At 34.6% G+C, this 15,311-nt stretch overlaps 1 long non-coding RNA gene across 1 annotated transcript; it reads left to right on the forward strand.

Moving 5' to 3' along the window:
• Window positions 1-11,014: 11,014 nt before the first annotated feature.
• Window positions 11,015-12,336, forward strand: LOC121300798. The gene is made up of 2 exons (XR_005947569.1): window positions 11,015-11,379; window positions 11,987-12,336. It is a non-coding gene; the product is annotated as an uncharacterized LOC121300798 (long non-coding RNA).
• The last annotated feature ends 2,975 nt before the right edge of the window (window positions 12,337-15,311 follow it).

Raw genomic sequence — 15,311 nt, forward strand, 5'->3', positions numbered from 1 at the left:
ATTTATTTTTATTTTCTATACACAACAAAATGGATTAAATAACAAACGAAAAACAAAATGGTGTGAGGGAAGGAGTGCAGGGGTGAAATCCAAAACAAACTGTGATGACTCGTCTTTAATTTGTCTTCGTGGTGACCATAAATAAAAAAAAAAGACAAAAGAAATGTTAGTATTTCAAAAAAAACCGCTGCACAAAACCAGTCTCTCCCTTCACCCGTTACTCCTCCTACTTTACTTTCGGACCAACCCCGAACACAGTAGTACGTTCCCTTTAGTATGTAATGTCCCGCCTCTGTAGTCAGTGGAACACCAATCCCCAACCGACACGTGTCCTTATCCTTCACTTGACTCCAGTGGCTGGAAGTTACATACTCGTACTTCCGCCCCTCACCAAGGTGCCGCCCCTCAAAAGATGACTTTTGCCATGGTCACGAGATCTTGGTAAGGGAAGTCCCGAGTTGGTTTGATGCCACCTACTGTCGGGAGGCTGAATCACAGACCGAAACCCCTTTGACTCATCACAGTTACATATATGCATCACAATATCATATATATATATATATATATATATATATATATATATATATATATATATATATATATATATATATATATATATATATATATATAGGTTATCTACGTTATATATAAATTATATTAAATTATAATTATAAACAAAACACGTGTATATAGTCTAATATTTTGGTATATATATTAGATAATGTTTTGTGTATGTGGTGTATATATGATATATATATATATATATATATATATATATATATATATATATATATATATATATATATATATATATATATATATATATAGCTTGTAAAAAACATATGGAGAGAACTGTATGTTAAATATCTAATACATGGAATAATTAGGAAAAATACTATAAAATCAGGCCAATTTTCAACCAATCTGCATATAATTTATAGATGAACATATGTGTATACACATACAAAAACAAATGAAGCAAAATGAGAGGCATGTAAGTGTAACATATATTGCTTTTAATATATGTAAAATATAAGTTGTTTCCGTATGGGTAAAGACACCACTACCCTTTAATCAGAGCTCTATACAGCTGTTATTGCACTGCCCTGTTGTCAATATCTCATGGTACCTGGATCACATGGTATCATATTTCCTGTGTTATTACTATTGTCAGTTTGGACAAACCATTGATTTTCCAGATCACCATCATAGCAATAATGGGCATTTGAGATCCTAATTTGATGGAACAATGAGTTCAAATCTCTGGAGGTAGTTTGGTACCTACACAAAAACTGTCAGTCAAAGATCGTTACCTTTGAATGAGGCTGGGTGATAATTTTAGAGCTTTTTCCCTGTTCTGATATTGTAATGCAGAATTATTAGGCATAAATTCTGGGATTTAATGTGTGTTTTTGTTGTTGTTTTAGGCCTAATATGGGGCCTCACAGATGATGAGGTTAAGTTTGTTGCTGTGGAAACTAACTCTTGGCAGAGTGTTATGTTTAAAACTATATTCATTTTTTTCACGGTTTATAAATAAAAGAACATGAATACAGCATAAACTATAAAACAGTACACACAATTCTGTTTACAACTTAGCAAATCTGTTCTTGCATAATACTGTTGGTCCTGGCTGAGATAATAAGATAGAATCATGGAAAACATCAGACAAAATCTCTTTTCACAATAAATTACTTTGCACGCTTGTTTTCTTTTTTCTTCTTTTGCAAACTTTGTTTTGCATCTCCAATGAATGCTATTGGTCCATGCATATCTTTCCATACACAATAACTTGAATGTAGGAACTTAGTACGTCTTCTTGAATTACTGACGCAGCACACTGGCACCCCATCTGTTATAAAATAATGTAAGTACAACATGCAGGAGTCTTTACATTAAAACATGGATAACAAGGCATTACTTGTTTTTGTCATTTCATACTTATTTTTGTTCCACTTTAGGAATGATTGGGAGCCTCTTCAGTCCAAAATTTGAGGGGATTGAGTTGGTTCGAAAGTGCAGTCTGTACATAAAAACCAGCAACTGGAGATCCAGGTAACGACATACTCGAGAAGCAGGTCTCCTGTGGCAAGGGGGTTTTGAAATTCATTCTGGTGATCTAAAAAGCTAGTTCACCACCACACAGGACTTACAGGCAAATCAAGAACATGGGGTTTAAAAGGCTAAAACAGCCTCTGGCAGTCACATCCTCAGAGTTACCAGCAGTGCATGGAATCAGAATGTGTCAGATTAGCTTATTAAGTTTTGTGATCTGCAATGAGTGAAAATCAGTTTTGGATGTATTGCAGCGTCTGATTCAGGTGGAGAACTGAAAGACTACCTGTAGGGCAAATGATCAAAGCTGCTATTGCAATAAAAAAAAAAAAAAACATTAAAATGAATAAAAAATGTGAAAAGAACTGGGCATCGTATTGCCTATTGGAAAATAACATTGGTCTTAATTGGGCTCTGGCAAGCGACAGGAAGTCGATCCAGACTGAAAGCTGACTGGTCGTTACTACAGCTCAGAGAAGACAAAAGTTTCCATGATGCAATGCTTTCATGTAACTGGATTTTATTACTTACAGTTTGTGCTTCTGAAATGCAGGGCTGAGAAAATCTGATGATAAATAATTGCATGAATTGAATGGGAACGTTCCGATTTCTCAGAAAACACACATACTGAATTACATTTATTGCCTTTTAAGAGGAAAGTACATTGATAATGAGTTTTGTATTTATTGGCCCGTAACTGAAGCCGGTTTCAAGTAGTGGGAAAATGTAATTAGATATTTGTTCTAATTCTTCTGAAGTGCTTGTTCCATTTGTGTACAGGTTTAATGAATGACAGTTATAAAAAATAAATAAATTAAAAAAAAATTCTAGCATTAAAATGAATTCCCAGCATTTAGTTTCTGCTCTCTTGTTGGGAAAGCCAGTCCCAGGCTTGTTTAATAAGATATATAGAATGAAACTCCTGAAAAAAACTAAACAGGAGTTGGCACATTTTCAAAGAAAAAGTAATGTATGAAGAAACTCAGGCTATTCAAAACAACTGAACTGCTCCAACAGTTTTATCCCTCCCATAAAATTTGACTTTGCTTTTGCAAATAGTTCTAAGTCAGGGAACATACAGTATCTGCCTTCAAAAGATTTAGTTGGAAAGATGACAGAAATGAAGTCACTATTATTAAGGTTATATATTGTACAGTGCAATACGGGGGCACTGCAAGTGATGTCCAACATCAAAACTGTTTGTTTTAAATATTTAGAAATGATACAACTACTTAAAAAAGTATTTCAATGTTATTTTAACAGCTTACTATATTAACAAATCCTTTGACCTCTGACCACTACAGTCAGATCACTTAGTTTGTGAGATGCTGCAGCAAATCTGGAGGCTATTTTGCCATGTTGGCAGTTCTTCATTATTTATATAAGGTTCTTGAAACTGAAAAGGGTAAAAATGAAAATTATTTAATTATTTGACAGAACACCACTGGGTATTTCCTTCCATTTAATTGCAGTGTGGTAAGCATGTAGCATGAATGATTTATTTACTACTTTTGAGAGCAAATTACCCTCAATATAGACAGTATCAAGTGTTTAAGTACTGCAGTAGCTGTTTAGTGTTGCTAAAATAATCATATATTTTTTAATTGAAAACAATACTGCATACAAATGTGCAGTAGAATGCCTATCTAGGTTGTTTGTACGCAAATAAGCATATGAATTTTAACACAAGCAACTACTGCTAGTGATAATGATGCTCATGCTAATGACCATGGTCTCCATGCAAATAAATGATGTCACAGAATTGTCCCATCATATTTGTAATTTGCACTAATACAACACAGAAAATGTTCTAAAATAAGGCTCCTTTGAGTTGGGAAAAACATTGAAAAAAGAAAAAACCAAGATGAGAATGACATTTCTGATTTGTCTCGTCGGGATAAGATCATTGTAAAATTATTCTGTTCTGCTGTAGAAAAATTTAAAATGTGGTTTCACCAGAATAGAAATCAAACAAGAGTTCTGCAGAAGTGCTTTTCTGAGAAATAAGTGTTTCTCCTTGAGATGTAGAGACAACAGAAAAGAATGGGCTTTGAAAAGTTTAGCTAGTCACACACTCAGGTGTGACTTATTGAACATCATATATATATAAAGCCCTTTTCACACTAGCATGGTCTACCCAGGTCAGCAAACAAGCAAACAAGCTCAAGCAACAGAAATATGGCTAGACAGAATAAACAGAAATGTTCCTTACAGAAGTGAAACCTTCACGCAGACATGTCTGTTTGTTATTTTGTCAGTTTAAGAATGTCTGTCATGCATTTTGTCTAGCTCAAACCGGGTCGAAGCATACCGACCAAAATCCTGAGTTAGGTCACACTGACCTTGGCAGCCAGAACTCTGTCCGGACCCAGGTAGAAGTGCCAGTGTGAAAGGGGCTTTACACAATCCGATAGAAGTAACTGCTGCGTCTTGGTACCTGATTACTAGGGGCCGTATTTAGCAAATATGTGCGAAGCTGCTAACACTAGGGCAAAAATGATAGCGTTAGCGAATTGCCTGATAGCACACAAAACACGTGTTTAGAAGTCTTGTGTCATGCGTGGGCTAACACACATTAAATAGCGAGTCATGAGCCCAGCCAATCAAAGCACAGTGGGTTTACAACCAATAAGGAGTCAAAATTCCCTTTAAGAGCACCTTCACGTGTGTTTGTGATAGTGAATGGAGGATATTTTGAAACAAAAGAAAAGAAGGAAGACAAAAGCGCAAAAAGGAGCATGTATAGCTCACCTTTGAACCGTGAACACAGTCACTGCCTTTATTATAAATGCTTTCTTGTTAAAAAAATATATATATATATATATACTGACGGAACGCATTTGTGTCTTAAACATCAATAACCGAGTCCCCCTTTTTCTTTTTTTTTTTTACTGGTTTGCATGCGTACCTGCGTACTAGTTATGTGAACCCCAATTTATAAGGCTTTGTCTGACCTGCCTGGTATGAGGTGCCATTAGGGACATAATTCAAACTGACACCTCATACACTACACATTGAAATCTCATACAATACATAGTGAAATCGCATACATAACATACTGAAATCTCATACACTACACGTTAAAATTGGCAAAAAAAATATTACAACGATTATTTGAAAGTCACGGCCTTTGCTTTGATAGTAACGGTGTAGAATATTTTGAAAATAGTGGCAATGGAACGATTTTTAAAGTGGGGGTGCTGAAAGCCATTGAACAAAACTGTAACCCCTGCATATGATGGAAGCCATGCAAAGCCAGGGGGTCTACCACACCCCCAGCACCCCTAGTTCCAGTGCCCTTGCCTGAAAATGAAGATTATCTTTTGTTTATTGAGTCCTGTTTTCATACATTCCCTTTTGACAAAACATGTGAAAAGCAATGAATATTGTGAATTACTTTAATGGGGTACCCTGTTGCCTTGAATAAATAACAAGGCATGAGTTCAACAAATGAAATCATTATTTTGGATCGTCTACATAGAGACTTTGAAGACCATACAACAATAGTAAATGCAATGCTTTCTGTGTGCAATTCTTTCACTGGTGAACCAGAATATACACAAGAACTTGTTTGTATCCTATAAATGACTTCCAACACTTTTCGACTTTCTCTAAGTGAATATGAAACCAGACCACTCTGTCTTGCCAATGCATCTTTCCGTGTACCCGTACCCCCAACCGTTAGAACTGGGACTGTGGGTCATCGTTGAATCAGCATTTCACGAGAACAAATAAATCATTGCATATCCCTTGGATTCAGTTGGCAAAGTATTGCTAAATGCTTTGCAATACACCGGCATACTCTTTTTAGACTCAGACACTTTCTGAGAATTCAACCACTGTCATGTTTACCCACACATGCGCCTGATTCTAGTGCGCTAGATTAGTGACTGATTGCCTTAGGGGTTTGAGAATGTTGGTAAATACGGCACTAGGTATTTGAGTTAGAAGTTAAACTCTCTAGCTGCAATCATAACATTTTGCCTACATGCAAAATATCAGGATGCAGTAATACATAGGGTTGTATTTGCAATGGCAAATATAGTAAAATCCGTTGCATATCCGACCGGGTGGGACCAGAGTAAGGATGAATATGTAAAAAGGCGGATACCTAAATCCTGTTTTAAATACCATTATACACAGCTGTAACAATTACTATATTCACACAATTATTGTTTTGAGACTCAGCTTTTATTAGGGAGCTCCTCTAAATCCCTTGTTTAGAAAGATACAGGGTAGTAATGCTTGTGACAGAGTAGCCGTTGGCCATATGAGTGCGTTTATTCTCTGCTGAATGGCAGGCAGGAGATCGAGATGGAGGTTGAAGTTGATAGGCCCCGCAGGCGAACAAGATTTATTTACATATCAACACACTGAGCAGCTCACATGACACTGCCAGAAATGGTTGCACATTGATTACATACAACACAGTGTACTAACATTTTAGTAGGCTCTGCAATCCCTGAACTAATCATCTCTGTTCAATAATTAGCTAAGGTTGCAGAAGAGATTGATCATGGTGGATAAACGATTAGTTCAGATAAGTGCCAGATTACTGTATTGTCAATTAAAGCAAAAAAAAAAAAAAAAAAAAAAAAAAAGTGATGGTCCAAAATATTCAGTACGCTATTAAGGGGGTCAATCTAAATAAACCACAACAAGCGAGGTACATCAACTGGGATGACCATGTTTAGTTTGATGTGGTTAACTGGTGAGCTTTTTTTTTTTTTTTTTTTTTTTAATGGGCTCATCCAGTTGATATGGGCATTCAATTTTCATATCACACACTACCCCATGCATTATTCTCTCTTTACTGCTTATCTGATACATACATTTTTTAGCAACCTCTTTTTACTTGTTTATGTTCAGTGGTGTCCCTTTCACCACTTGTATGTCAAAAAAATCACTTTTAAAATACAAGTCGACCAAGTTTAGTGATCTATTTCAAGATCATATATGATATCCATTAGTTATAAGCTTATTCAAATATAGATATCATATATATATATATATATATATATATATATATATATTATATATATATATATATATATATATATATATATATATATATTTATATTATATATATATATATATATATTTTTTTTACTAAATTAATTTGAAAACGCTTGCAAGGTTTTCAGACAGGAAATTTAAAGTATCATTAATACAGTTCCCAAAATATCGCATTTATTCATTGGTAAAACTACAGGCAAATTACCAGCAAGTTCCCATCTTCCTGTTAGGTATATAACCCTACCAGCTCATTCCCAGCATTGTCCAGACGGGGGGTGGGCTGAGGGGGAGGGGGTATACGATGCTCCTCTTCCTAATGTTTTTTGTTCACTGGGATGCACACGTTGTGTACATTTATTATTTTTCTTTGTATTTTAGCAGGTGGCACAGTAATGCTCCGAAGGATGAGGCTGTTCTCCAACTATTTTTATTCTGTTTTTTTATTTTTCTTCACTGTTTGGATTAAATGTCCTTACTGAAAAAACATCTGTTTGTTTAAAATATTTAGGTTATATTTACAGCATGCTTACTGGATGATTGACTCACGTTAAATAAACAAATAAACAAATAAAATCTCTTTACCTACTACCAACCCTCTTTTGTTTTAATAACTGTATTATTATTCCTTGCAATACATCTGAACAAGTCTACTGTTCAATAACTTTTTTTTTTTCTTCCTAGCTACACCTCTGCCATGTTCACATTAATTTGGGTAGTCTTTGTTATAGGTATGTTATATTTTTTCTTATAGTAAAATTTTTAATAAATGCTTGCAGTGCCTTCTTTGAGCCTTAATAATTGTAAACCCTCTGATGAATAAAATTAAAACACCAAAGAAAATGCCTGCATATATTATGTAAAGCAGCTCTTAAATAATTCTGCATCTAACCTTATTTCATATCAGGTGAGACTAGCCTATTAAAAGTATGCAATAAATATGGCCTAAGACATGGAGATGTGAAATGAATGGTTTTAATTCCATCAGTATTTTTAAACAGTTTAAAATGCCTGGAGTCCCCGAAATGCATTATTCAACGACATGGGAGAGAAAAGAATTTCAGCCATCTGCTTCGCTGCCTGCCTAAGCACAATTCAGTCAAACATTATCTAGTTATGATTGGGCAGTCCTGTCATTTTTGCACCAGTCAGCCTTCGACTCCTTTGACTGGACAACGTGCCTGCATGTACTGTTCAAACCCAAGCGCGATGAGACATCGAAGATTAATATAGAAATGATGGCCTCAGATAGTACTAGACTTACAGGAAAAGGAAAAAATAACTACAAAATCAGTGATTTTTTAATGTCCTTTTTAAATGGTTTTCACTTTTCATCTCAAGTACTAGGTGTACCAGTAACTATGTGTCCTATATAAAGCCGATTCGCACAGAACTAAAAATCACCACATAAACAGGTAGTTTTTGTTTTGTGAACTGTCCATTTCTTTTTATACCAGATCATTGTCTCAGAGGTCCTTTGATTATTTTACAGGACATCTAGACCTTGTGTAAAATGTAAAACTCAGGAATCCTGTGTCTTTTTACTCCTGTGTCATACGACCATGTCATTGTTGTTGCAATAGGTATAGCATTGCCGGGGTATTCGTCTCAAAGCAATACCAGCCTTCGCAATAAACCATAATATAATATTAAAAGTGGTACGGTCTGTCCTGAGATTCTACAGTTCAGAAAAACACAATGATTGGGCTTGCATTGAGCAATGAAAAAATTTGATTATATGAATAACTGATGCCCTTTCAAAGGAAACTGCTAAGAAAATACAGAGTTTCATTTGAAATGTAGTAAGGTGAGTAATAAATTGACTGTTGTGATTGAGCAGTTGCTTCAAACAATTTAACAACAAATTCTAGTTTTTCTGTATAAATTATGTATAAATAAATATAAAACCATAAGGAAGGGTCAACAAAATGAATCCAGAAATTAAAAAAAGTAGGATTTTTATGATGGGCTGTTTTTGGATGATGATAATATTAATATTAATAATAATATCAGTAATAAAACACATTTCAATGATCAGCTCATTGCATCAATGAAATATAAATGATTAAAACCAAGATTAACTGAGATTAAAAAAAAAAAATGTAATTGCGATTAATTATTTTAATCGCTTGACAGTCCTCATTCTGTTATTAGGCACGCTGGACCTGCTGGGCACGGCTAGCAGCCTTCATCATTGGTTTATTTGTTTTTTGGGGGTTCAACTATTTTTTAAAACAAGATTTTCCAGAGTTGTGACATTTAGAATGCCTTGAAGACTCTTCCTTAGTTTGTGCTATTTAGAAGACCAAAATTATTCCTTAAACAGTGTGGTCACTGTCCCTGTGGAACTAAGTGCCAGAAATTCATTTTAATGGCTTTTACATTTGCCCCTGATATCCTCCAAACCCAATTTAAAAAAAAGCGGAAACAATGATCAACCTTGGTGCTACTATGACACTGCCTGGCCTCAAGCACCAAACAGGGGAGTTTACCCACTTTTTTATTTTTTATTTACCACAACACCACTGACCGAGACCTATAAATACTCAACACGGTTGCAATGAAAAACAAGAGGATAGACTTGAGAAGCTAAACATCAGGTAAGGTTATGAAATTGTATGTTTGATAAAGTAGTCTTGTGATTGTGAGGTGAAACATCACAGACCTTAATAGGGCAATTTTGAGTTCCTTGCAAGTTTGGAGTGTAGTTATTTTTTACTTAAGAAACATTTTTATAAATGATTACCCATCTGCAAAAATCTCCATTCCCCAAGCAAAATCCTGTCTATGCCACTGGTTTAGGCATAAGTATTTATGATGCACTACAGAAACTAAGCAGCCCCACACTACCATATTATTTTAATAATAAGCAAATATACATTTGAGTGCCCACCCACCTTTTAAAAAATTGTATTAAACAGTAGTTCAAAGTTAATGTTTAACACAGTAATTTCTTTTTTTTTTTTTTTTATCAGGTAGGATGGGACCATTTGTTAACAACTGGCAAATACTTTGCTGTTAAAGTGAATACTAGTGTTCTTTTCTGCAACAGAGATGTCAGGAGATGTCCTCAAACACTCTAAATAACCACAATTCTTGGTGAAACAAAACCTTTTTTTTTTCATGTCAAAATTAGGTTACTGTAATTTGAAGGTATCTCTTCAACTGACGGTGTGTTACACTTGTGCTTAAAAGAAAACCAGCAATGACTGACATCCCTTAGTGTGCACAGACTACTGCTAAATCATTCGGATGTGAAGCTCTTGCAAACGGGGCAATATTCTTTCACAAAGATGGACATTTTTATTATACATTTTCCATAATGCAAATGTTAAATATTTTTTTTCACAGAATGAAATGCTTACATATTTCAGAGTCTGCTTAAATCTTTCTTTCTTTCTTTCTTTCTTTCTTTCTTTCTTTCTTTCTTTCTTTCTTTCTTTCTTTCTTTCTTTCTTTCTTTCCTACTAGCTATAACCGGATTGAACTCACAGCATATTTAATTTCAAAATGTCACCTAATGGTTAAAGATAGAACGACGTTTTATATTATTATAATTGAAAAAAAAAAAAAAGAAAACGTTTACTAACACTAAATCTAAGATGATAACATAGGAACAAGAAATTATACAGGAATACGGTAATACTGACAACGCGCAAACCTTTAACTTGTAAAATGCAGAAGTAATATTGTAGAGGCTATAGGCTTCGGCTACTATACATTCTCCCGAATCTCTCAGTTCCTACATCGTCTGTACAGACCCACCTGAGCTGCTCTGGTTGCCTTCGATACAGCAAATGCTAATTGCGGAGGTAGAAGTATATCACAAAGATATACTCTGCTTAAATTGATGTTGCGAGAAAATATGCATATGCGTTGTATTTTTGCTAGGTCATCTCGACTCGCTGCTGGGATAACTACTGATGCTGATGCTGGGGCTTAGATGAGCCTTTCCATTTGTCTCGCAGACCTGGAGTCACGTGACACAGAGCGCCAGCTAAATCAAAAGTTGGCCGTTTCAGAGCAACATTGAGCCTCACCGTATCGAGACGCAACAACCACTGTTCCGCGGCTTTTGTATTTAAAACAGTTCTAAATCCAACCGGAGAGAACCCTTGTTTTATGGTGTTTTATGGTTCTTCTTTCATCGTTTGACTAATTTACGTGTGATTTCAGCTGGATCAAAGGGGAAATTAATCAGTCAGATGGATTGCAGAAATACCTGGTTTGTTTCTCGAGGACATTTACTAAGTAATATATGCTGGAAGTAAAGGCTATGCTTATGGGAACTCAGCAGTCCTCAACCATAAGGTAAAAGGGAATTAATTGGAGGTCATTTTAAATACTTTTAAAACGTATATTTAGATACTTATTAATGTTTATGTAATTTTGTCATGGTGTATTTTTACTTGCGTAAAGTGGCTGTGTTGTAGGCTGTATTTAGCGACTGTGTAAATGTTGCATTTTGTCATTTTGCTTTTTTTTTTTAGTATTTTAAAACAAATTATACAGTTTTTTTTTTCAATTAATTCTAATGAAATAGTAAACTGATGTTTTTTTTCTTTTCTTTTTAGTTTAACAATATATAACTTTTTGTGCAGTCGTAGTCTACATTTCACTGTCGTGTTATGGATTTATGCATTATTATATTTACATGGCATGGTATTTGTATTCTTTCTTTCTTTATTTATTTATTTTAAACTGTTCACTTCAGTGCTTTCTTTTCCCCGTCTCCATCATCATAGCATACAAGGGTTTCTCTCGATTGAATGCTTTTAACTAACTTCTGTGAAACATCTAAGAATACAACAAAAATTAAATTTTTGAATGATTGGAATGCCATGCGTGCTGGACGCAGTGCAATACGACTAAACCCTGAAGGTAACCCACACCAGCGCTCTGTCTGTGCCTTCCGTAGGATCCCGTTGCCAGTCTCGTTACCATGACTGATGGCGAGGGGAGAGAGCAGTTCCACCCGCTGGGTAGCGAGGAAGTCCGGGTCCCGATCTCAGGCTCGGGGCAATGCCCGGCTCAAGGCGAGGACCCCGGGGATGAGGAAGATGGAGACAGCGCTGGAAAACCCGTTGGGGGGAGTGTGGGTTCAGGGGGGTCCAGTGGTCGGGACAAGGCTCCGGACCTGGTATCCGAGGATGAGGAACAGGTCCCGCATCCAGTTTTGGCTCCCGTGGTCTTTTTCTGGCTCAAGCAGACGACGCGTCCCCGCAGTTGGTGCCTCAGATTGGTTTGTAATCCATATCCTTTCCAATACAGAAATATGGGTCTATTACAAAGTGGATATCAAATCTGCATGGAAGTACATTTTCTGTGTATGTGTTTTGGACCGCTTGTGGTGTATTGCTTTTTTTAGAAGAAAGGGTGTATTTGGTACCCCGTGTTCTTGTGTATTAAGAGTGTGCGTTATAATCATGCTTTACAGAAAATCATCAAAGGGCATTTGGTGGAAGGTTTCATAATTGTTTTTAAAGAAATTTAATAGGATACCCATCAATGTCTGATAGAAATGCAAGCACAACTTTGTTTAGTGGCTATTGTACGCGGATCTGCGCTTGAATTGCTCATAGCTGTGGAAACTACATATACGCGGTTTTGGAAGCACCATTTTCCAGAGGGGATGAATAATTGATTTTATTGCTTGAAGATCATGTTTTAACAACGAGCATTTTAATCAGTTTTTTTTTTTATTTTTTTTTTTACAATAGCTGCGAGACCGTATTTATTTATTTAATCATGTATTTATTTATTCGTGTATTTATTTATTCATGTATTTATTTATTTTAAACATCTTTAGTGTTTCTTTTAAAAGAGGATTCTGAAGCTCAACATGAATAAAAAAAAAACGTGGTCTGTGTTTTTTGTTGTTGTTGTTGTTTTGTTTTCAACCAAATGATTAGGAACATGTAATTGCTTTTGTTGTTATGAAATATGTTGGCTTGAGGCTGGATGTATACGTAGTGTTGAAAAAAGTACTTTAGAAATAATTAGCTTTTTGAACAGCTGGAATATTCTGTAGGTTCAAGATGTTCATCTTCAGCCTGTGATCAAAGTGTAATAATAAATAATAATAATAATAATAATAATAATAATAATATTATAATAATAATAATGTTGTTGTTTGTTGTTGTTGTTGTTGTTGTTGTTGTTGTTGTTGTTGTTGTTTCTGAATCTGTATTAGTGCATAAGTAAGCCCGGGCTTATTATACGGACCCCCGGAATTATTATTATTATTATTATATTATATAATATAATACTCCTTCAAAACGAGATGTAAGAGATAGCAATTAGTATTTCACCAGTGCTCCTAGTGTTAATAATAATCATTATATATGTATATAATATATAATATCTAGGATTATTATATATGATATATTATTATTATTATTATTATTATTATTATTAGTAGTAGTAGTAGTAGTAGTAGTAGTAGTAGTGTTATGGTTATGATAATAATGTTGTTGTCTATTAGGTCGTTTCTATTTATTTATTGTTTTAAATATTATTACATGTCTTATTCTTTTTGTTCATTGAAAATGGGATTATTCTTTTGGCTGTGTCTACATTTGTTGAATGAATGTTGCTTTAAGTGAAAGGAATTGATTTAAAGTGTTTATGAAGAGTGGAGTCTGTTTGTCTTGTGTTATTCTGCCATTGATACACAGTGCTATGGAGCAACTGCTGTTGTCAGAAGTACTGATTTTGGCCATGCTAGACAAATATGTTTATTGTTTTTTTTCAGCTGCTTTAGCTTGGCAATAAAATAAAAAGTGTGCAGTTCTGTTCAGAGTAAGAACAGAATACAGACTTAATAATGGTTTGTTTCTTTATATGTGAACATTATTTTTTAAAAAAGAAAACAATTTATTTTTTGGTACCATGTGATTCATATATATATATATATATATAATATTCTAATATCTATATATATATATATATATATATATATATATATTCGTTCATTCATTCATACACTAGTAACTATTCAATTAGCAATGTTCCAAATGTTTTGCCTATGTATTTAAAATAATGTATTAACTCTTCTTTGTCTGTTTAACTGATTTTGAGATCATTAAATATCCCTGCCTGATTAGTGTGCCTGGGTTAACTATATGACTATGCATACAGGTTTACTTTAAGCATTAAACTTGAATATTAGCTGCTGCGTTACAATCTGACCAATTAAAAATATGATCCTTCAACATATGTCAAGGCTCTTACCCTACAAAATATAGTGTAATCATTTGAATACTTTTAGTGTTTACTTGCTCATAAATATCACATGGATGGTGTAATTAAGTAATACAGTGATATACTGTCTAGATTACAAACTTTAGTAAGGGGTTCAATTTGAGTAGCAAGTGTCTCTGTACGGTCAGTTTTTATAACACAAGAGGTGATTTTGTGAATGTAAAAACATTTATTCTTGCACATTGCATTCCCATAGAATACTACTAAAACAACACCTTCTTTGGTCACTCCTCATATTGCACTCTCAAGTTGCATACTTGATGCTTGTTGCTTTTTGTCCTGAAATCCTGTAAAGGAAATCTATATCTCAAGGGTACTACTTGTTAAAGAAAAATACAATATTCACTTGTATCTGCCGTTAGCTGCCATTAAGTAGGAAGTAGGGGCATCCCTATGTTTTTCTAGGGACATATAAACAACAAACTGGAATTGTTCATTTGTGAGCCAGTGTTGCCAGAGAGCAAAGCACCAGTGGGGTTCTATAGTGTGATCGTGCAGTTCAAGCCACCATGATTCAAGTTCATTAGATCGTTGTTTATTTTTTATCAAAATATTTTTTTTCCTTCTTACAAATCAGTTACTTCTGTTTGTCTTGTAGTATCAAGAAGCATGATAGTTTATCACGGAAGTCAAGTTTCCTTTCAAAATCTTCTTTTGCTCATCTTGTGTTGCATAATATTATTATTTCAATTGCAGTGTACCAGCGATTTTCAGGCTTTTTACAAATACTGCTGATGATTTGCACATTTTCTGTAGTGTTGTAATAAACAAAATCAATTTTACACATGACCTCGACCCGCTACAAGACAAAATGAACGTTGTTTATTTTTGCTTGAACTGTCTTAACTCGGTTCAGGGATAGAAATAAGGCTCCAATTGCATAGCAGTTTCACCCATTCTAGATTTTACTATGAGCTTGATTAGCCATGGTATATAGGTAGCAAGCACAGTTGTGTCTTATTAAACTCACAGTAAACCAG

Source organism: Polyodon spathula, chromosome 26, assembly GCF_017654505.1.
Source record: "Polyodon spathula isolate WHYD16114869_AA chromosome 26, ASM1765450v1, whole genome shotgun sequence".
NCBI classification, from domain to species: Eukaryota; Metazoa; Chordata; class Actinopteri; order Acipenseriformes; family Polyodontidae; genus Polyodon; species Polyodon spathula.